The sequence below is a fragment of the Leuresthes tenuis genome, unplaced genomic scaffold, assembly GCF_036924035.1.
Source record: "Leuresthes tenuis unplaced genomic scaffold, fLeuTen1.0.hap1 SCAF_56, whole genome shotgun sequence".
Taxonomy (NCBI): domain Eukaryota; kingdom Metazoa; phylum Chordata; class Actinopteri; order Atheriniformes; family Atherinopsidae; genus Leuresthes; species Leuresthes tenuis.
The window spans coordinates 20,126-42,163 of NW_027325410.1; the positions used below are offsets into that span (position 1 = coordinate 20,126).

Genomic DNA, 22,038 nt, shown 5'->3' on the forward strand with positions numbered 1-22,038 from the left:
CGTATTGAGGCTTTGTTCTGACCGCTCATTCGGTGTCGCGTTTCTTTCAAGCAATTCGCCTGGTTAGCCCGCACTCGGCTCGCTCCCAGAGCCGTGTTAAAGTCTACTTCGCATTCACTCTCTTTTCTCAGCAGACTAAAAGAAAGTTTCATCTTGGGCTCCCTGAAACTTCCATCCTGCACCGCTGTTTGCTTTTTCACAAGAGCAGAGGAGAGCGCACCGTTCCCAGGGGCACTACAGTACCGGGTCGATGCTTGGAGTGAACGGAGCAAGCTCCTTTTTCAACTCCTATTGATACAAATCCATTTAATATGTAGTCCTCGCATAGAGGACACATCAGACATTAAACTGATAAGAACAGATACTACACTTGATCTTAGCCAAAAGGCCGAGAAGCGATAACTGTCCACTGGTTCACGTCCGAGGGCCCTTCCTGGCACAATGCGCACTTGTAGCGGTGTTCTTTTTATGGCCATAGTGTCACTTTGCACCTCGGCCCACCCGCTGCACTGAGCACTCTTCAGCCCTTTTAAATGGTATAACTTTATACTACCGCACGCTCCAGCGAGCACCATTCAAGCAACAACTTTGCACTCCAGCTTCGAACATTGGCACAGTCGCAACAAGTAAGGCGACTCTACTCAGAGAAGTCACTCTGCACAGTAACAAGATTTCTTTTGCACAGACAGAAAGGGCTTCATCCGCAAAGGTAAAGCCTGCCAAAAATAGAAACAACTCATTAGTGCTGCTCAACGTTGTACTTTGCAGTAAAAGAAAGAGCAAATCTAAAGATTCAGGAATCCGAGAATAAGCTTACTTCCATGAGTTCTTCACGATTTCGGATTTTGCTATAAAATGAATTCCTTCACTCAAACTAAATTAAAACTGCTAAACCGCTAATCTGTTACATGCAAGGCAGATGTCAAATTCACCGAAATAGGATCTAAGGGTATTTGGCCAATCGAGCTGTAGCAGCTTCGGTAAAAGAGTATAAGTTGAAGAGTTTGTGAATAAAGGTGTGCGCACACATAGTGAGTTGTAGGAAAATAGGCAGGGAGCAATGCCGGCTGGGGTATAGGTTCTTGTATGTTGTCTGACTGTTTGATTTGAATGTGTTGTGTAAGTGTCCTGTTGAATGTTACATGTTTGGGCTTTGACACGCTTCACTGTGGTTGTTAACTGTGTGGTGTGTCCTGAAATGTTATATGTTTGGGCTGTGTGACATGCTTAATGCTTTTCAGTAGCAACCCACTTATTCATATATAGCAACTGACAACATAAGAAGTCCGGACATACTTTGATAGTAGTTGTAGAAGTATCCTTATTGATAATAGATAAACTAATTCATAGTGATAGAACAGTAGATGAACAGGTGCCTGCACATGTCTCATGAAAATAAAATGGGTGTATGATTGCTGACGGCAGAGCAATACTGCCAAACTTATGAGTTCTTGTGGCAAACTTGATTCAGTGTCTTGACGTGTATACGCTGTTTCGCTGACTTGTCACAAGAAACAAAGTGTGTTTGATAAGATCCGACCATTTTATTACGGGAGGATCAGTATATATGGATTCTGATGTGACTGATAAACTCATTCGTATCTTAAGCATAATCTAATACGTGAGACAACGCCCTGGCACACAATCAAAAAAAAAAAAAGAGAGAGCGGTTTTGTGTCCCCACAGTCCATAATGTAGAAAAGAGAGAAAAAAGCCTTTCTGATTTGTTGTGTGTGCTCACAGTGCAGAGTGTAGAGAAAACAGAGAAAAGAAAGCCGTTTTGGTGTCACGGGTGTTGTGACTTACACACACACATTTCTGAATTGAGAAAGGAAATTATTTTAGAGGAAGCACTAGAGTTTAGATCCCACATTTGTTGATAGGCATTCATTTAATTTTTCTTTTAATCAGTTTTAAAGTGAATACTAACTGAGAAATGAAAAAGGTGAAGAGTTTAGAAGCTTGGTTCAAGAGCAAAACTTGGTTTATGATCAGCTGAGTCTCTAAACAGAACAGCAAAGGGCTTCATCGAACATTTAAAAAAGATTCAGATTGTTAGAATATCCAGAATTTATAGGAATGGTGGTGATTACTCTTATTTTCTAGAATGGAAATAACTGCACCATGTCTGTTTTATGAATTTAAGGGGCTAAAAAGTTTTGTTCTCGTTTTTCTATGATTAACCGAATGTATGTGAGAGTCCAAACAGACAGAAGGGTTACGGCCGAGCGCTGGACCTTCCAAAAAAGATGAGACAGGCTGGACCCGTGCCATACTAGTTAAGGCCTGCCTGTGGATTACAGGTTCTTTAAACTCTCACACACACAAACTCACACACGTTCGCACACATACACCCATACACACACACATTCTTGAACTTGCTGCAAGATTAAACCTTTGCATTAACTGACTCCAGCAACTCTGAGTCTCATTGAGAGACTTTTCTCAACAATTGGGTCCTCAAACCAGATCTCAACGTTTTTTCCGCTGTCCAGGGTCGGAGCTGAAACCGTGCACGGGGGAGTCTAGTACTCCTAATGAAAGACCCCCTGCTGAATTGCGGTAATTAGGGGCCAGTGTCCACTGAAAGGGGAAAAAGGGACGAGATCGTACTTTTGAATCAATGGCCAGAAGCCATTGGCAGTGCAGGCATCAACAATAATGGTGTTATTTCACCCATTAACACTTAAGGTACCTCATGCAGTGGCTGTGATATGGTTACTTAACAAAATATCTTTACCAGACATCTCTCCTACATAACAGTTCTTCTTTCACAGCCACACCTTGTTGTCGAGAGATGTGCTACACTTAATCCATCCACACTGCTACCTACCCCACAGATGGAAAGCCTCATGATTGCATGTCAGAAATAACCATCAGTGTTTTACCCAGGCCAGACTTAACTGATATACATTATGAAAATGCAGAAATAACTATATTTATTCAACAGATCAAGGAAAAAAACCCTGATGGCACAAATGCTACAGGATTTGCAGTAGTAACAGAAACTGAAGTTTTCTTAAAACAACCACTACCAAAAAATTACTCTGTTCAAGCAGTCGAATTGGTAGCTTTAACTGAAGCTTGTAAATTAAATAACAAAAAGGTTGTTAACGTTTACACTGACAGTCAGTATGCCTTCTCAACTGTACATGTGTTAACACAGCATTGGAAAAACAGGTATGTTGACATCCACAGCTAAATGTATAAACTACAAATATTTTAGCATTATTAGATGTTATTCAATTGCCATCTACAATAGACTCGTATGAATGACCGGAAGGAAAACCATACTGCCAAAGAATTTGTTTAAATATGCTGCAGTATTGAGCCACGGACCATGTCATGTCTCAACAGGAGGGATGGAAGCAATAATGAACCAGGTTTTTACAGCATATGGTTTTACTAATTATTAAAAACATTTTTTTAGAATAAATAAATGAATAAAGTTTTGTCTAGCAGGTCAAATATGTGCAAAATACATTCCACAGGGCAATCTAAGACCAAAACGAAGATAATTCCCTAAGCCAGTGTATCTTTTTCAACATATTTGTTTGGATTTCATTATTTCATTATTTTGTAGATTTCATTGAACTAAATTAATGTTAAGGGAAACGATTCTGCTCAGTGACAACAGAGGTTTTTACCAAATGGTCTGAAATATTTCCATGTGCACAAGCAGATGCACTCTCAGTAGCAAAATCACGCGTAAAATAACTCATTTCTAGATTTGAAATTCCTGAAAAGATCTTCAGTGATAATTTGACACACTTTGTAAACAATGTCATCTCACTGATGGCAAAGAACTTAAAATAGACCTTAGAAACCACTGTGATATAGAAGGTTTCGCTAACACATTGTAATTGTTTTACTATTTACATATGCATGTGCAGTGAAGAATTGCTTGCTGCTGATAAATGCAAAGAAGAACAGCTTACACATAAATGCTCACATATAGGCTGCTGAATGCAATGAAGACCTGCTTATCCAGTAAAGTTCAATGTCAATGTGTAATATCCAATTAGGATTTGCAAAACAGTGAAGTTAAACAATGAATGGGTCCATAGTCGGTATGAGAAGACTACAGGAATATTTACCTGGGTGTACGTTCAAACAGAGATGAGAAAATTGCGATAAATTATTGTTTGTTTGTTTGTTAGTATGTATATGAATGTTATGTGTATAAACTGTGTTGAGTTGTAGTTACTCAGTAGTGTCTCAGTGAAACAACCGACGGGGGAAGCCTTGCGGTGACAACAAAAGCAGTGTTTTACTGATCAGTCAAGTTGCTCCAGTGTACTCCATACAAACTGGTTGGCTACTGAAGGGATAGAAAATGGGGAATACTTGTTTTAAAGCAAACAAGGAATTAGATGGGAAAAATACATGTTTTAACGGGACCCAGACAATATTAAATACTCAGACAGATGGGAGAAGAAGTGTAGTTTTGTAGGAAATCACAAAATTATTACATAAAATGAGTGAAATCAATTGAAGAATGCCTTTCTGAAGAGCTGTTTACCACAGATGAGCAGCTTTGCGACCAAGCACATTGTAGATCGCTTTACTGCCAAAATGATCTAGTTTAATGGATTGGTTTAGACATTTATAACAGCATTTTAAGAACAAAGAGAGAAACAAAAAGGGACAACGCTTCATGGTGGAAGGTGATGTATAAATAACTGTGTATATGATGAAGGAGAGACCATTTGAGCAGCACAGCCATTTCGCAGCACAGGGACAGCAGTCCAAGTTAAAGGATCTCCCATGTGGTATCACCTGTCACACTGTGTCAAGGCATCAAAAGAAGAAAAAATCACCAAACTCAAGGACAAAGAGACGAAGACTCCGGTGAACGAAGAGAGACGACTTACAAACCAGAAATACAAAAGGATGCTCGATATCAAGATCCAGAATCCAGATCCAGAATATTAAATGGATTTTTATCAATAGGAGTTGAAAAAGGAGCTTGCTCCGTTCACTCCAAGCATCGACCCGGTACTGCAGTGCCGCTGGGAACGGTGCGCTCTCCTCTGCTCTTGTGAAAAAGCTAACAGCGGTGCAGGATGGAAGTTTCTTTTAGTCTGCTGAGAAAAGAGAGTGAATGCGAAGTAGACTTTAACACGGCTCTGGGAGCGAGCCGAGTGCGGGCTAACCAGGAGAAATGCTTGAAAGAAACGCGACACCGAATGAGCGGTCAGAACAAAGCCTCAATACGGTGTTCCTGTGGTGTTTTTATAAAATGCGGTGAAAATAAAGGTGTGAATGCCCCATAGAAAACTAAAAGGTGGAGCGGAAGGAAGTGTTCGGCTGCAAGAAGGTGTGAATGTCCGACTATATTTGGTGAAAAGCAGGTGAAGCAAGGTCTGAATGCCCAACCTTACATCATCAAAAGCGAGATCAGAGGTTTTTGGCTGCAAGAAGGCCATAGTTTGCCAAAAGCGGGTAAGGTGCGAATGACCGACTAAATATCAACAAAAGTGGGGGCGGAGGTCTTCGGATGCAAGTGGGTGTGAATATCCCACCATACAAGTATGGTGGAGAGGAAGCTGTGAATGGCCGACCATAGTTTGCAAAAAGCGGGTGAGAAAAAGTGCGAATGTCCAACCATACATGATCGAAACAGGGTGTTTGGCTGCGACAAGGTGTGAATGTCCACCCATAATTAATGAAAAGCGGGCAACAAGTAGGTTCGAATGCCATACCATACATCATCAAAAGCAGGAGTGGATGTGTTCGGCTACAAGAAGGTTTGAATGTCCGAGCATAGTTTGTAAAAAGTGGGTAAGAAAAGGTTCGAATGCCGGAATATATACCATCAAAAGCGGAAGCGGAGGTGTTCGGCTGCAAGAAGGTGTGAAAGTCTGACCATGGTTTGTAAAAAGCGGGTAAGACAAGGTGCGAATGCCCGACAATGTATGATCAAAAGAGGGAGCGGAGTTGTTCGGCTGCAAGGTCTGAATTTCCAACCATAATTTGTAAACACCGTTGAAGAAAAGGCTCGAAAGCCCGACTATACACCATCAAAAGCGGGAGCGGAGGTGTTCAGCTGCAAGAAGGTCTGAATGTCCACCAATAATTACTGAAAAATGGGTAAGAAAAGGTGTGAATGCCCAACTATACATCATCACAAGCAGAAGTGGATGTGTTCGGCCACAAGAAGGTTTAAATGTCCGACCATAGTTTGTAAAAGGCGGGTAAGAAAAGGTTCGAATGCCCGAACATACACAATCAAAAGAGGGAGCGGAGGTGTTTCACTGCAAGAAGGTGTGAATGTCCGAGCATAGTTTGTAAAAAGTGCGTAAGAAAAGGTTCGAATGCCAGAACATACACCATCAAAAGAGGGAGCGGAGGTGTTCCGCTGTAAGAAGGTGTGAATGTCCGACCATAGTTGGTAAAAAGCGGGTAAGAAAAGGCTAAAATACCCAACTCTACACAATCAATAGCGGGAGCGGAGTTGTTCGGCTAAAAGAAGGTATGAAAGTCCGACCATGGTTTGTAAAAAGCGGGTAAGAAAAGGTTCGAATGCCAAAATATACACCATCAAAAGCGGAAGCCGAGGTGTTCGGCTGCAAGTAGGTGTGAATGTCAGATCATAATTTGTAAAAAGCTGATGAGAAAGGTGTGAATGACCGACAATAATTGCTGAAAAATGTGTTAGAAAAGGTAAGAATGCCGGACCATTCATCATCAAAAGCCGGAGAAGAGGTGTTCGGCTGCAAGAAGCTGTGAATGTCCAGCCATAATAACTCAAAAACGGGTAAGAAAAGGTAGTATTGCCAGACCATAAATGATCAAAACAGGGAGCGGAGGTGTTCCGCTGTAAGAAGGTGTGAATGTCCCACCATAATTGGTAAAAAGCGGGTAAGAAAAGGTTAAAATACCCGACTGTACACAATCAATAGCGGGAGCGGAGTTGTTTGGCTACTAAAAGGTGTGAAAGTCCGACCATGGTTTGTAAAAAGCGGGTAAGAAAAGGTGCGAATGCCCTACAATGTATGATCAAAAGAGGGAACGGAGGTTTTCGGCTGCAAGAAGGTCTAAATGTCCAACCATAATTTGTAAAAACCGGGGAAGAAAAGGCTCGGAAGCCCGACTATACACCATCAAAAGCGGGAGCGGAGGTGTTCAGCTGCAAGAAGGTCTGAATGTCCATCAATAATTGCTAGAAAACATGAAAAAAAATGTTCGAATATCCAACCGCACATGATCATAAGTGGGAGCAGAGGGGTTCAGCTGCAAGAAGGTGTGAATGTCCACCCATAATTCCTCAAAAATGGGTAAAAAAAAAGGTGCGAATGCCCAACCATACATCATCAAAAGCAGGACTGGATGTGTTCGGCTACAAGAAGGTTTGAATGTCCAACCATAGTTTGTAAAAAGCGGGTAAGAAAAGGTTCGAATGCCCGAACCTACACCATCAAAAGAGGGAGCGGAGGTGTTCCGCCATAAGAAGGTGTGAATGTCCGACCATAGTTGGTAAAAAGCGGGTAAGAAAAGGTTAAAATACCCGACTGTACACAATCAATAGCGGGAAGGGATGTGTTCGGCTACAAGAAAGTGTGAAAGTCCAACCATGTTTTGTAAAAAGTGGTTAAGAAAAGGTGCGAATGCCCGACAATGTATGATCAAAAGAGGGAGCGGAGGTTTTCGGCTGCAAGAAGGTCTGAATGTCCAACCATAATTTGTAAAAACCGGGGAAGAAAAGGCTCGGAAGCCCGACTATACACCATCAAAAGCGGGAGGAGAGGTGTTCAGCTGCAAGAAGGTCTCAATGTCCATCAATAATTGCTAGAAAACGTGAAAGAAAATTTTTCGAATATCAAACCGCACATGATCATATGCGGGAGAGGAGGTGTTCAGCTGTAAGATGGTGTGAATGTCCACCCATAATTCCTGAAAAATGGGTAAAAAAAGGTGCGAATGCCCAACCATACAACATCAAAAGCAGGTGTGAATGTCATCATAATTTGCAAAAACCTGATGAGAAATGGTGAGAATGCCCGACTATACACCATCAAATGCGGGAGCGGAGGTGTTCGGCTGTGAGTAGGTGTGAATGTCCGACCATACTTGCTGAAAAATATGACAAAGCAGTTTTCACTTGGTTTGAGTGAAGGAATTCATTTTATATCAAAATCCGAAATTGTGTAGAACTCGTGGAAATAAGTTTATTCTCGGATTCCTAAAGGTTTAGTGTTGTTCTTTGGTATACTGCAAAGTAATACTTTCTATTTTGTTGAAACCCATTCAGACATGGATAAATATGAAGGACAAAGCAGTTTTAACTTGGTTTGAGTGAAGGAATTCATTTTATATCAAAATCCGAAATTGTGTAGAACTGGTGATAAGAAGCTTATTCTCGGATTCCTAAAGTTTTAGTGTTGTTCTTTGGTATACTACAAAGTAATACTTTCTTTTTTGTTGAAACCTATTCAGACATGGATAAATATTAAGGACAAAGCAGTTTTAACTTGGTTTGAGTGAAGGAATTCATTTTATATCAAAATCCGAAATTGTGTAGAACTGGTGATAAGAAGCTTATTCTCGGATTCCTGAAAAGGTTTAGAGTTGTTCTTTCCTATCCTGCAAAGTACAACGTTCTTTTTTGTTTAAAGCTATTATGACATGGATAAATATGAAGGACAAAGCAGTTTTAACTTAATCGGTTTCAACAAAATAGAAAGTATTACTTTGCAGTATACTAAAGAACAACACTAAACCTTTAGGAATCCGAGAATAAACTTATTTCCACGAGTTCTACACAATTTCGGATTTTGATATAAAATGAATTCCTTCACTCAAACCAAGTTAAAACTGCTTTGTCCTTGATATTTATCCATGTCTGAATCGGTTTCAACAAAATAAAAAGTATTACTTTGCAGTATACCAAAGAACAACACTAAACCTTTAGGAATCCGAGAATAAACTTATTTCCACGAGTTCTACACAATTTCGGATTTTGATATAAAATGAAATCCTTCACTCAAACCAAGTGAAAACTGCTTTGTCATATTTTTCAGCAAGTATGATCGGACATTCACACCTACTAACAGCCGAACACCTCCGCTCCCGCATTTGATGGTGTATAGTCGGGCATTCTCACCATTTCTCATCAGGTTTTTGCAAATTATGATCTGACATTCACACCTGCTTTTGATGATGTATGGTTGGGCATTCGCACCTTTTTTTTTACCCATTTTTGAGGAATTATGGGTGGACATTCACACCTTCTTGCAGCTAAACACCTCCGCTTCCACTTATGATCATGTGCGGTTTGATATTCGAAAATTTTCTTTCATGTTTTCTAGCAATTATTGATGGACATTCAGACCTTCTTGCAGCTGAACCCCTCTGCTCCCGCTTTTGATGGTGTATAGTCGGGCTTTCAAGCCTTTTCTTCCCCGGTTTTTACGAATTATGGTTGGACATTCAGACCTTCTTTTAGCCGAAAACCTCCGCTCCCTCTTTTGATCATTTATGGTCTGGCAATACTACCTTTTCTTACCCATTTTTGAGTAATTATGGCTGGACATTCACAGCTTCTTGCATCCGAACACCTCTTCTCTGCTTTTGATGATGAATAGTCCGGCATTCTTACCTTTTCTAACACATTTTTCAGTAATTATTGTCGGTCATTCACACCTTTCTCATCAGCTTTTTGCAAATTATGATCTGACATTCACACCTACTTGCAGCCGAACACCTCGGCTTCCGTTTTTGATGGTGTATATTTTGGCATTCGAACCTTTTCTTACCCACTTTTTACAAACTATGCTCGGACATTCACACCTTCTTGCAGCGAAACCCCTCCGCTCCCTCTTTTGATTGTGTATGTTTGGGCATTCGAACCTTTTCTTACCCGCTTTTTACAAACTATGGTCGGACATTCAAACCTTCTTGTGGCCGAACACATCCACTTCTGCTTTTGATGATGTATAGTTGGGCATTCACACCTTTTCTTACCCATTTTTCAGTAATTATTGGTGGACATTCAGACCTTCTTGCAGCTGAACCCCTCTGCTCCCGCTTTTGATGGTGTATAGTCGGGCTTTCGAGGCTTTTCTTCAACGGTGTTTACAAATTATGGTTGGAAATTCAGACCTTGCAGCCGAACACCTCCGCTCCCTCTTTTGATCATACATTGTCGGGCATTCGCACCTTGTCTTACCCGCGTTTTACAAACCATGGTCGGACTTTCACACCTTCTTGTAGCCGAACAACTCCGCTCCCGCTATTGATTGTGTACAGTCGGGTATTTTAACCTTTTCTTATCCGCTTTTTACCAATTATGGTCGGACTTTCACACCGTCTTACAGCGGAACACCTCCGCTCCCTCTTTTGATGGTGTATGTTCGGGCATTCGAACTTTTTCTTACCCACTTTTTACAAACTATGGTCGGACATTCAAACCTTCTTGTAGCAGAACACATCCACTTCTTCTTTTGATGATGTATGGTTGGGCATTCGCACCTTTTCTTACCCATTTTTCAGGAATTATGGGTGGACATTCACACCTATTTGCAGTCGAACAGCTCTGCTCCCACTTTTGATTATGTTTGGTTGGATATTCGAACCTTTTCTTAACTGCTTTTTACAAACTTTTGTCGGACGTTCACACCTTCTTGCAGCCGAACACCTCCGTTTCCGCTTTTGATGGTATATATTCGGGCATTCGAACCTTTTCTTACCCGCTTTTTACCAACTATGGTCGGACATTCGCACCATCTTACAGCGGAACACCTCCGCTCCCTCTTTTGATGGTGTATTTTCGGGCATTCGCACCTTTTCTTACCCGCTTTTTACAAACTATGGTTGGACATTCAAACCTTCTTGTAGCCGAAAACCTCCACTCCCTCTTTTGATCATACATTGTCGGGCATTCGCACCTTTTCTTACCCGCTTTCTACAAACTATGCTCGGACATTCAAACCTTCTTGTAGCCAAACACATCCACTCCTGCTTTTGTTGATGTATGGTTGGGCATTCGAACCTACTTGTTGCCCGCTTTTCATTAATTATGGGTGGACATTCAGACCTACTTGCAGCCGAACACCTCGGCTTCCGCTTTTGATGGTGTATATTTTTGCATTCGAACCTTTTCTTACCCGCTTTTTACAAACCATGGTCGGACTTTCACACCTTCTTTTAGCCGAACAACTCCGCTCCCGCTATTGATTGTGTAGAGTCGGGTATTTTAACCTTTTCTTACCCGCTTTTTACCAACTAAGGTTGGACATTCACACCTTCTTACAGCGGAACACCTCCGCTCCCTCTTTTGATGGTGTATGTTCGGGCATTCGAACCTTTTCTTACCCACTTTTTACAAACTATGCTCGGACATTCACACCTTCTTGCAGCGAAACACCTCCGCTCCCTCTTTTGATTGTGTATGTTCGGGCATTCAAACCTTTTCTTACCCGCCTTTTACAAACTATGGTCGGACATTCAAACCTTCTTGTGGCCGAACACATCCACTTCTGCTTTTGATGATGTATTGTTGGGCATTCACACCTTTTCTTACCCATTTTTCAGTAATTATTGGTGGACATTCAGACCTTCTTGCAGCTGAACACCTCTGCTCCCGCTTTTGATGGTGTATAGTCGGGCTTTCGAGGCTTTTCTTCAACGGTGTTTACAAATTATGGTTGGAAATTCAGACCTTGCAGCCGAACACCTCCGCTCCCTCTTTTGATCATACATTGTCGGACATTCGCACCTTGTCTTACCCGCGTTTTACAAACCATGGTCGGACATTCACAGCTTCCTCTCCACCATACTTGTATGGTGGGATATTCACACCCACTTGCATCCGAAGACCTCCGCCCCCACTTTTGTTGATATTTAGTCGGTCATTCACACCTTACCCGTTTTCTTGCAGCCAAACACCTCTGATCTCGCTTTTGATGATGTAAGATTGGGCATTCAGACCATGCTTTTCCTGCTTTTCACCAACTATAGACGGACATTCACACCTTCTTGCAGCCGAACACTTCCGCTCCACCTTTTAGGTTTCTATCACACCTTTTTTTTCACCGCATTTTATAGATTATGGTTGGAAATTCTCAACCACTCATCCGAAGACCTCTCCTCCCGCTTTTGTTAATATATTTGAACTTTAGTCAGACATTCACACCTACTTGCAGCCGAACACCACCTCTCTAGCTTTTGATGATGTATGGTCCGGCATTCCTACCGTTTCTAACACATTTTTCAGCAATTATGGTAGGACATTCACACCTTCTTGCAGCTGAACACCTCCTCTCCCACTTATGATCATATGCAGATTGATTTTCGAAAATTTTCTTTCATGTTTTCTAGCAATTAATGATGGACATTTAGACCTTCTTGCAGCTGAATACCTCCGCTCCCGCTTTTGATCATACATTGTCAGGCATTCGAACCTTGTCTTACAAACTTTAGTCAAACATTCACACCTTTTTGCAGCCGAACACAGTTTTTTTCAGCCGATTTTGGGCATTCGAACCTTTTCATACCCACTTTTTACCAACTATGGTCGGACATTCAAACCTTCTTGTAGCCGAACACATCCAGTCCTGCTTTTGATGATGTATGTTCAGGCATTCGAACCTTTTCTTACCCGCTTTTTACAAACTATGCTCGGACATTCAAACCTTCTTGTAGCCGAACACATCCACTCCTGCTTTTGATGATGTATGGTTGGGCATTCGAACCTACTTGTTGCCCGCTTTTCATTAATTATGGGTGGACATTCACACCTTGTCGCAGCCAAACACCTCCGCTCCCTGTTTTGATCATGTATGGTTGGACATTCGCACCTTTTCTCACCCGCTTTTTGCAAACTATGGTCGGCCATTCACAGCTTCCTCTCCACCATACTTCTATGGTGGGATATTCACACCCACTTGCATCCGAAGACTTCCGCCCCCACTTTTGTTGATATTTAGTCGGTCATTCGCACCTTACCCACTTTTGGCAAACTATGGCCTTCTTGCAGCCAAAAACCTCTGATCTCGCTTTTGATGATGTAAGGTTGGGCATTCAGACCTTGCTTTACCTGCTTTTCACCAAATACAGTCGGACATTCACACCTTCTTGCAGCCGAACACTTCCGCTCCACCTTTTAGTTTTCTATGGGGCATTCACACCTTTTTTTTCACCGCATTTTATAAAAACACCACAGGAACACCGTATTGAGGCTTTGTTCTGACCGCTCATTCGGTGTCGCGTTTCTTTCAAGCAATTCTCCTGGTTAGCCCGCACTCGGCTCGCTCCCAGAACCGTGTTAAAGTCTACTTCGCATTCACTCTCTTTTCTCAGCAGACTAAAAGAAAGTTTCATCTTGGGCTCCCTGAAACTTCCATCCTGCACCGCTGTTTGCTTTTTCACAAGAGCAGAGGAGAGCGCACCGTTCCCAGGGGCACTACAGTACCGGGTCGATGCTTGGAGTGAACGGAGCAAGCTCCTTTTTCAACTCCTATTGATACAAATCCATTTAATATGTAGTCCTCGCATAGAGGACACATCAGACATTAAACTAATAAGAACAGATACTACACTTGATCTTAGCCAAAAGGCCGAGAAGCGATAACTGTCCACTGGTTCACGTCCGAGGGCCCTTCCTGGCACAATGCGCACTTGTAGCGGTGTTCTTTTTATGGCCATAGTGTCACTTTGCACCTCGGCCCACCCGCTGCACTGAGCACTCTTCAGCCCTTTTAAATGGTATAACTTTACACTACCGCACGCTCCAGCGAGCACCATTCAAGCAACAACTTTGCACTCCAGCTTCGAACATTGGCACAGTCGCAACAAGTAAGGCGACTCTACTCAGAGAAGTCACTCTGCACAGTAACAAGATTTCTTTTGCACAGACAGAAAGGGCTTCATCCGCAAAGGTAAAGCCTGCCAAAAATAGAAACAACTCATTAGTGCTGCTCAACGTTGTACTTTGCAGTAAAACAAAGAGCAAATCTAAAGATTCAGGAATCCGAGAATAAGCTTACTTCCATGAGTTCTTCACGATTTCGGATTTTGCTATAAAATGAATTCCTTCACTCAAACTAAATTAAAACTGCTAAACCGCTAATCTGTTACATGCAAGGCAGATGTCAAATTCACCGAAATAGGATCTAAGGGTATTTGGCCAATCGAGCTGTAGCAGCTTCGGTAAAAGAGTATAAGTTGAAGAGTTTGTGAATAAAGGTGTGCGCACACATAGTGAGTTGTAGGAAAATAGGCAGGGAGCAATGCCGGCTGGGGTATAGGTTCTTGTATGTTGTCTGACTGTTTGATTTGAATGTGTTGTGTAAGTGTCCTGTTGAATGTTACATGTTTGGGCTTTGACACGCTTCACTGTGGTTGTTAACTGTGTGGTGTGTCCTGAAATGTTATATGTTTGGGCTGTGTGACATGCTTAATGCTTTTCAGTAGCAACCCACTTATTCATATATAGCAACTGACAACATAAGAAGTCCGGACATACTTTGATAGTAGTTGTAGAAGTATCCTTATTGATAATAGATAAACTAATTCATAGTGATAGAACAGTAGATGAACAGGTGCCTGCACATGTCTCATGAAAATAAAATGGGTGTATGATTGCTGACGGCAGAGCAATACTGCCAAACTTATGAGTTCTTGTGGCAAACTTGATTCAGTGTCTTGACGTGTATACGCTGTTTCGCTGACTTGTCACAAGAAACAAAGTGTGTTTGATAAGATCCGACCATTTTATTACGGGAGGATCAGTATGTATGGATTCTGATGTGACTGATAAACCCATTCGTATCTTAAGCATAATCTAATACGTGAGACAACGCCCTGGCACACAATCAAAAAAAAAAAAAGAGAGAGCGGTTTTGTGTCCCCACAGTCCATAATGTAGAAAAGAGAGAAAAAAGCCTTTCTGATTTGGTGTGTGTGCTCACAGTGCAGAGTGTAGAGAAAAGAGAGAAAAGAAAGCCGTTTTGGTGTCACGGGTGTTGTGACTTACACACACACATTTCTGAATTGAGAAAGGAAATTATTTTAGAGGAAGCACTAGAGTTTAGATCCCACATTTGTTGATAGGCATTCATTTAATTTTTCTTTTAATCAGTTTTAAAGTGAATACTAACTGAGAAATGAAAAAGGTGAAGAGTTTAGAAGCTTGGTTCAAGAGCAAAACTTGGTTTATGATCAGCTGAGTCTCTAAACAGAACAGCAAAGGGCTTCATCGAACATTTAAAAAAGATTCAGATTGTTAGAATATCCAGAATTTATAGGAATGGTGGTGATTACTCTTATTTTCTAGAATGGAAATAACTGCACCATGTCTGTTTTATGAATTTAAGGGGCTAAAAAGTTTTGTTCTCGTTTTTCTATGATTAACCGAATGTATGTGAGAGTCCAAACAGACAGAAGGGTTACGGCCGAGCGCTGGACCTTCCAAAAAAGATGAGACAGGCTGGACCCGTGCCATACTAGTTAAGGCCTGCCTGTGGATTACAGGTTCTTTAAACTCTCACACACACAAACTCACACACGTTCGCACACATACACCCATACACACACACATTCTTGAAAATGCAGAAATAACTATATTTATTCAACAGATCAAGGAAAAAAACCCTGATGGCACAAATGCTACAGGATTTGCAGTAGTAACAGAAACTGAAGTTTTCTTAAAACAACCACTACCAAAAAATTACTCTGTTCAAGCAGTCGAATTGGTAGCTTTAACTGAAGCTTGTAAATTAAATAACAAAAAGGTTGTTAACGTTTACACTGACAGTCAGTATGCCTTCTCAACTGTACATGTGTTAACACAGCATTGGAAAAACAGGTATGTTGACATCCACAGCTAAATGTATAAACTACAAATATTTTAGCATTATTAGATGTTATTCAATTGCCATCTACAATAGACTCGTATGAATGACCGGAAGGAAAACCATACTGCCAAAGAATTTGTTTAAATATGCTGCAGTATTGAGCCACGGACCATGTCATGTCTCAACAGGAGGGATGGAAGCAATAATGAACCAGGTTTTTACAGCATATGGTTTTACTAATTATTAAAAACATTTTTTTAGAATAAATAAATGAATAAAGTTTTGTCTAGCAGGTCAAATATGTGCAAAATACATTCCACAGGGCAATCTAAGACCAAAACGAAGATAATTCCCTAAGCCAGTGTATCTTTTTCAACATATTTGTTTGGATTTCATTATTTCATTATTTTGTAGATTTCATTGAACTAAATTAATGTTAAGGGAAACGATTCTGCTCAGTGACAACAGAGGTTTTTACCAAATGGTCTGAAATATTTCCATGTGCACAAGCAGATGCACTCTCAGTAGCAAAATCACGCGTAAAATAACTCATTTCTAGATTTGAAATTCCTGAAAAGATCTTCAGTGATAATTTGACACACTTTGTAAACAATGTCATCTCACTGATGGCAAAGAACTTAAAATAGACCTTAGAAACCACTGTGATATAGAAGGTTTCGCTAACACATTGGAATTGTTTTACTATTTACATATGCATGTGCAGTGAAGAATTGCTTGCTGCTGATAAATGCAAAGAAGAACAGCTTACACATAAATGCTCACATATAGGCTGCTGAATGCAATGAAGACCTGCTTATCCAGTAAAGTTCAATGTCAATGTGTAATATCCAATTAGGATTTGCAAAACAGTGAAGTTAAACAATGAATGGGTCCATAGTCGGTATGAGAAGACTACAGGAATATTTACCTGGGTGTACGTTCAAACAGAGATGAGAAAATTGCGATAAATTATTGTTTGTTTGTTTGTTAGTATGTATATGAATGTTATGTGTATAAACTGTGTTGAGTTGTAGTTACTCAGTAGTGTCTCAGTGAAACAACCGACGGGGGAAGCCTTGCGGTGACAACAAAAGCAGTGTTTTACTGATCAGTCAAGTTGCTCCACTGTACTCCATACAAACTGGTTGGCTACTGAAGGGATAGAAAATGGGGAATACTTGTTTTAAAGCAAACAAGGAATTAGATGGGAAAAATACATGTTTTAACGGGACCCAGACAATATTAAATACTCAGACAGATGGGAGAAGAAGTGTAGTTTTGTAGGAAATCACAAAATTATTACATAAAATGAGTGAAATCAATTGAAGAATGCCTTTCTGGAGAGCTGTTTACCACAGATGAGCAGCTTTGCGACCAAGCACATTGTAGATCGCTTTACTGCCAAAATGATCTAGTTTAATGGATTGGTTTAGACATTTATAACAGCATTTTAAGAACAAAGAGAGAAACAAAAAGGGACAACGCTTCATGGTGGAAGGTGATGTATAAATAACTGTGTATATGATGAAGGAGAGACCATTTGAGCAGCACAGCCATTTCGCAGCACAGGGACAGCAGTCCAAGTTAAAGGATCTCCCATGTGGTATCACCTGTCACACTATGTCAAGGCATCAAAAGAAGAAAAAATCACCAAACTCAAGGACAAAGAGACGAAGACTCCGGTGAACGAAGAGAGAGGACTTACAAACCAGAAATACAAAAGGATGCTCGATATCAAGATCCAGAAGAAGAGGCTAACAATGCCACGAACACTTACGATGCTGGGAATGATGCCAGCAATGAACAGAGAAGAAGATTCAGTGTCATCAATCTGCAACACGTGCCTCTAATGAGGGGGTGAATATAGAATCCTCAACGATTACAACGTCTCTGGGAACTGTGACAACAACAAGGTTTAAACCATTTTGATATATATTGTAACCTATTGGCTAAGGAATAGTGCTGAAAATGAGGTAAATCTAATCCACCACTGTCCTTGGTCTTCTGTAGGGTTTTTAAACTAATACGTGGTGGTTTGTTTTTCCACAGAAATTTGGAGATGCATGAATCTAGTGACTTAAACCAAGTAGCAGATAGTTTTATGGGGATCATTGAGAACAAATAGTTAACTTTTGGTAGTATCATCATTTTAATGGTTGTAACTCTCCCCATAAGTGATATAGGTAAGGACTTCCAACGAGAGAGATCGTCCTCTACTCTCTTTACTAATTGCACATAATCCATCTGTACTTATCAGTTTAATATGTGATATGTCTATGCAAGGACTACATATTAAATGGATTTTTATCAATAGGAGTTGAAAAAGGAGCTTGCTCCGTTCACTCCAAGCATCGACCCGGTACTGCAGTGCCGCTGGGAACGGTGCGCTCTCCTCTGCTCTTGTGAAAAAGCTAACAGCGGTGCAGGATGGAAGTTTCTTTTAGTCTGCTGAGAAAAGAGAGTGAATGCGAAGTAGACTTTAACACGGCTCTGGGAGCGAGCTGAGTGCGGGCTAACCAGGAGAAATGCTTGAAAGAAACGCGACACCGAATGAGCGGTCAGAACAAAGCCTCAATACGGTGTTCCTGTGGTGTTTTTATAAAATGCGGTGAAAATAAAGGTGTGAATGCCCCATAGAAAACTAAAAGGTGGAGCGGAAGTGTTCGGCTGCAAGAAGGTGTGAATGTCCGACTATATTTGGTGAAAAGCAGGTGAAGCAAGGTCTGAATGCCCAACCTTACATCATCAAAAGCGAGATCAGAGGTTTTTGGCTGCAAGAAGGCCATAGTTTGCCAAAAGCGGGTAAGGTGCGAATGACCGACTAAATATCAACAAAAGTGGGGGCGGAGGTCTTCGGATGCAAGTGGGTGTGAATATCCCACCATACAAGTATGGTGGAGAGGAAGCTGTGAATGGCCGACCATAGTTTGCAAAAAGCGGGTGAGAAAAGGTGCGAATGTCCAACCATACATGATCGAAACAGGGTGTTTGGCTGCGACAAGGTGTGAATGTCCACCCATAATTAATGAAAAGCGGGCAACAAGTAGGTTCGAATGCCATACCATACATCATCAAAAGCAGGAGTGGATGTGTTCGGCTACAAGAAGGTTTGAATGTCCGAGCATAGTTTGTAAAAAGCGGGTAAGAAAAGGTTCGAATGCCCGAACATACACCATCAAAAGAGGGAGCGGAGGTGTTCCGCTGTAAGACGGTGTGAATGTCCGACCATAGTTGGTAAAAAGTGGGTATGAAAAGGTGCGAATGCCCAAATTCGGCTGCAAAAAACTGTGTTCGGCTGCAAAAAGGTGTGAATGTTCGACTAAAGTTTGTAAAAAGCGGGTAAGACAAGGTGCGAATGCCTGACAATGTATGATCAAAAGCGGGAGCGGAGGTGTTCAGCTGCAAGAAGGTCTAAATGTCCATAATTAATTGCTAGAAAACATGAAAGAAAATTTTCGAAAATCAATCCGCACATGATCATAAGTGGGAGAGGAGGTGTTCAGCTGCAAGAAGGTGTGAATATCCTACCATAATTGCTGAAAAATGTGTTAGAAACGGTAAGAATCCCGGACCATACCTCATCAAAAGCTAGAGAGGTGGTGTTCGGCTACAAGTAGGTGTGAATGTCTGACTAAAGTTCAAATATATTAACAAAAGCGGGAGGAGAGGTCTTTGGATGAGTGGTTGAGAATTTCCAACCATAATCTATAAAATGCGGTGAAAAAAAAGGTGTGATAGAAACCTAAAAGGTGGAGCAGAAGTGTTCGGCTGCAAGAAGGTGTGAATGTCCATCTATAGTTGGTGAAAAGCAGGAAAAGCAAGGTCTGAATGCCCAATCTTACATCATCAAAAGCGAGATCAGAGGTGTTTGGCGGCAAGAAAACGGGTAAGGTGTGAATGACCGACTAAATATCAACAAAAGTGGGGGCGGAGATCTTCGGATGCAAGTGGGTGTGAATATCCCACCATACAAGTATGGTGGAGAGGAAGCTGTGAATGGCCGACCATAGTTTGCAAAAAGCGGGTGAGAAAAGGTGCGAATGTCCAACCATACATGATCAAAAGAGGGAGCGGAGGTGTTTGGCTGTGACAAGGTGTGAATGTCCACCCATAATTAATGAAAAGCGGGCAACAAGTAGGTTCGAATGCCCAACCATACATCAACAAAAGCAGGAGTGGATGTGTTTGGCTACAAGAAGGTTTGAATGTCCGAGCATAGTTTGTAAAAAGCGGGTAAGAAAAGGTGCGAATGCCCGAACATACACCATCAAAAGAGGGAGCGGAGGTGTTACACTTGAAAGACGGTGTGAATGTCCGACCATAGTTGGTAAAAAGTGGGTAAGAAAAAGTTCGAATGCCCGAATATATACCATCAAAAGCGGAAGCGGAGGTGTTCGGCTGCAAGAAGGTGTGAAAGTCCGACCATGGTTTGTAAAAAGCGGGTAAGAAAAGGTGCGAATGCCCGACAATGTATGATCAAAAGAGGGAACGGAGGTTTTCGGCTGCAAGAAGGTCTAAATGTCCAACCATAATTTGTAAAAACCGGGGAAGAAAAGGCTCGGAAGCCCGACTATACACCATCAAAAGCGGGAACGGAGGTTTTCGGCTACAAGAAGGTTTGAATGTACGACCATAGTTTGTAAAAAGCGGGTAAGAAAAGGTGCGAATGCCCGAACATACACCATCAAAAGAGGGAGCGGAGGTGTTACACTTGAAAGACGGTGTGAATGTCCGACCATAGTTGGTAAAAAGTGGGTAAGAAAAGGTTCGAATGCCCGAATATATACCATCAAAAGCGGAAGCGGAGGTGTTCGGCTGCAAGAAGGTGTGAACGTCCGACCAAAGTTTGTAAAAAGCAGTTAAGAAAAGGTTCGAATATCCAACCAAACATAATCAAAAGTGGGAGCAGAGCTGTTCGACTGCAAGTAGGTGTGAATATCCACCCATAATTCCTGAAAAATGGGTAAGAAAAGGTGCGAATGCCCAACCATACATCATCAAAAGAAGAAGTGGATGTGTTCTGCTACAAGAAGGTTTGGATGTCCAACCATAGTTTGTAAAAAGCGGGTAAGAAAAAGTTCGAATGCCCGAACATACACCATCAAAAGAGGGAGCGGAGGTGTTCCGCTGTAAGATGCTGCGAATGTCCGACCATAGTTGGTAAAAAGCGGGTAAGAAAAGGTTAAAAAACCGGACTGTACACAATCAATAGCGGGAGCGGAGTTGTTCGGCTACAAGAAGGTGTGAAAGTCCGACCATGGTTTGTAAAAAGCGGGTAAGACAAGGTGCGAATGCCCGACAATGTATGATCAAAAGAGGGAGCGGAGTTGTTCGGCTGCAAGGTCTGAATTTCCAACCATAATTTGTAAACACCGTTGAAGAAAAGGCTCGAAAGCCCGACTATACACCATCAAAAGCGGGAGCGGAGGTGTTCAGCTGCAAGAAGGTCTGAATGTCCACCAATAATTACTGAAAAATGGGTAAGAAAAGGTGTGAATGCCCAACTATACATCATCACAAGCAGAAGTGGATGTGTTCGGCCACAAGAAGGTTTAAATGTCCGACCATAGTTTGTAAAAGGCGGGTAAGAAAAGGTTCGAATGCCCGAACATACACAATCAAAAGAGGGAGCGGAGGTGTTTCACTGCAAGAAGGTGTGAATGTCCGAGCATAGTTTGTAAAAAGTGGGTAAGAAAAGGTTCGAATGCCAGAACATACACCATCAAAAGAGGGAGCGGAGGTGTTCCGCTGTAAGAAGGTGTGAATGTCCGACCATAGTTGGTAAAAAGCGGGTAAGAAAAGGCTAAAATACCCAACTCTACACAATCAATAGCGGGAGCGGAGTTGTTCGGCTAAAAGAAGGTATGAAAGTCCGACCATGGTTTGTAAAAAGCGGGTAAGAAAAGGTTCGAATGCCAAAATATACACCATCAAAAGCGGAAGCCGAGGTGTTCGGCTGCAAGTAGGTGTGAATGTCAGATCATAATTTGTAAAAAGCTGATGAGAAAGGTGTGAATGACCGACAATAATTGCTGAAAAATGTGTTAGAAAAGGTAAGAATGCCGGACCATTCATCATCAAAAGCCGGAGAAGAGGTGTTCGGCTGCAAGAAGCTGTGAATGTCCAGCCATAATAACTCAAAAACGGGTAAGAAAAGGTAGTATTGCCAGACCATAAATGATCAAAACAGGGAGCGGAGGTGTTCCGCTGTAAGAAGGTGTGAATGTCCCTCCATAATTGG

At 41.5% G+C, this 22,038-nt stretch overlaps 2 non-coding genes and 2 pseudogenes across 2 annotated transcripts; 2 read left to right on the forward strand and 2 right to left on the reverse strand.

Moving 5' to 3' along the window:
* Positions 1-209: 209 nt before the first annotated feature.
* LOC140285751 (U2 spliceosomal RNA) lies at positions 210-400 on the reverse strand. Its single transcript, XR_011910725.1, has one exon. It is a non-coding gene; the product is annotated as a U2 spliceosomal RNA (small nuclear RNA).
* A 4,500-nt stretch (positions 401-4,900) lies between these two features.
* On the forward strand, positions 4,901-5,032 carry LOC140285772 (U2 spliceosomal RNA; annotated as a pseudogene).
* Positions 5,033-13,380: 8,348 nt separating this feature from the next.
* LOC140285736 (U2 spliceosomal RNA) lies at positions 13,381-13,571 on the reverse strand. The gene has a single exon (XR_011910711.1). It is a non-coding gene; the product is annotated as a U2 spliceosomal RNA (small nuclear RNA).
* Positions 13,572-18,013: 4,442 nt separating this feature from the next.
* On the forward strand, positions 18,014-18,190 carry LOC140285753 (U2 spliceosomal RNA; annotated as a pseudogene).
* The last annotated feature ends 3,848 nt before the right edge of the window (positions 18,191-22,038 follow it).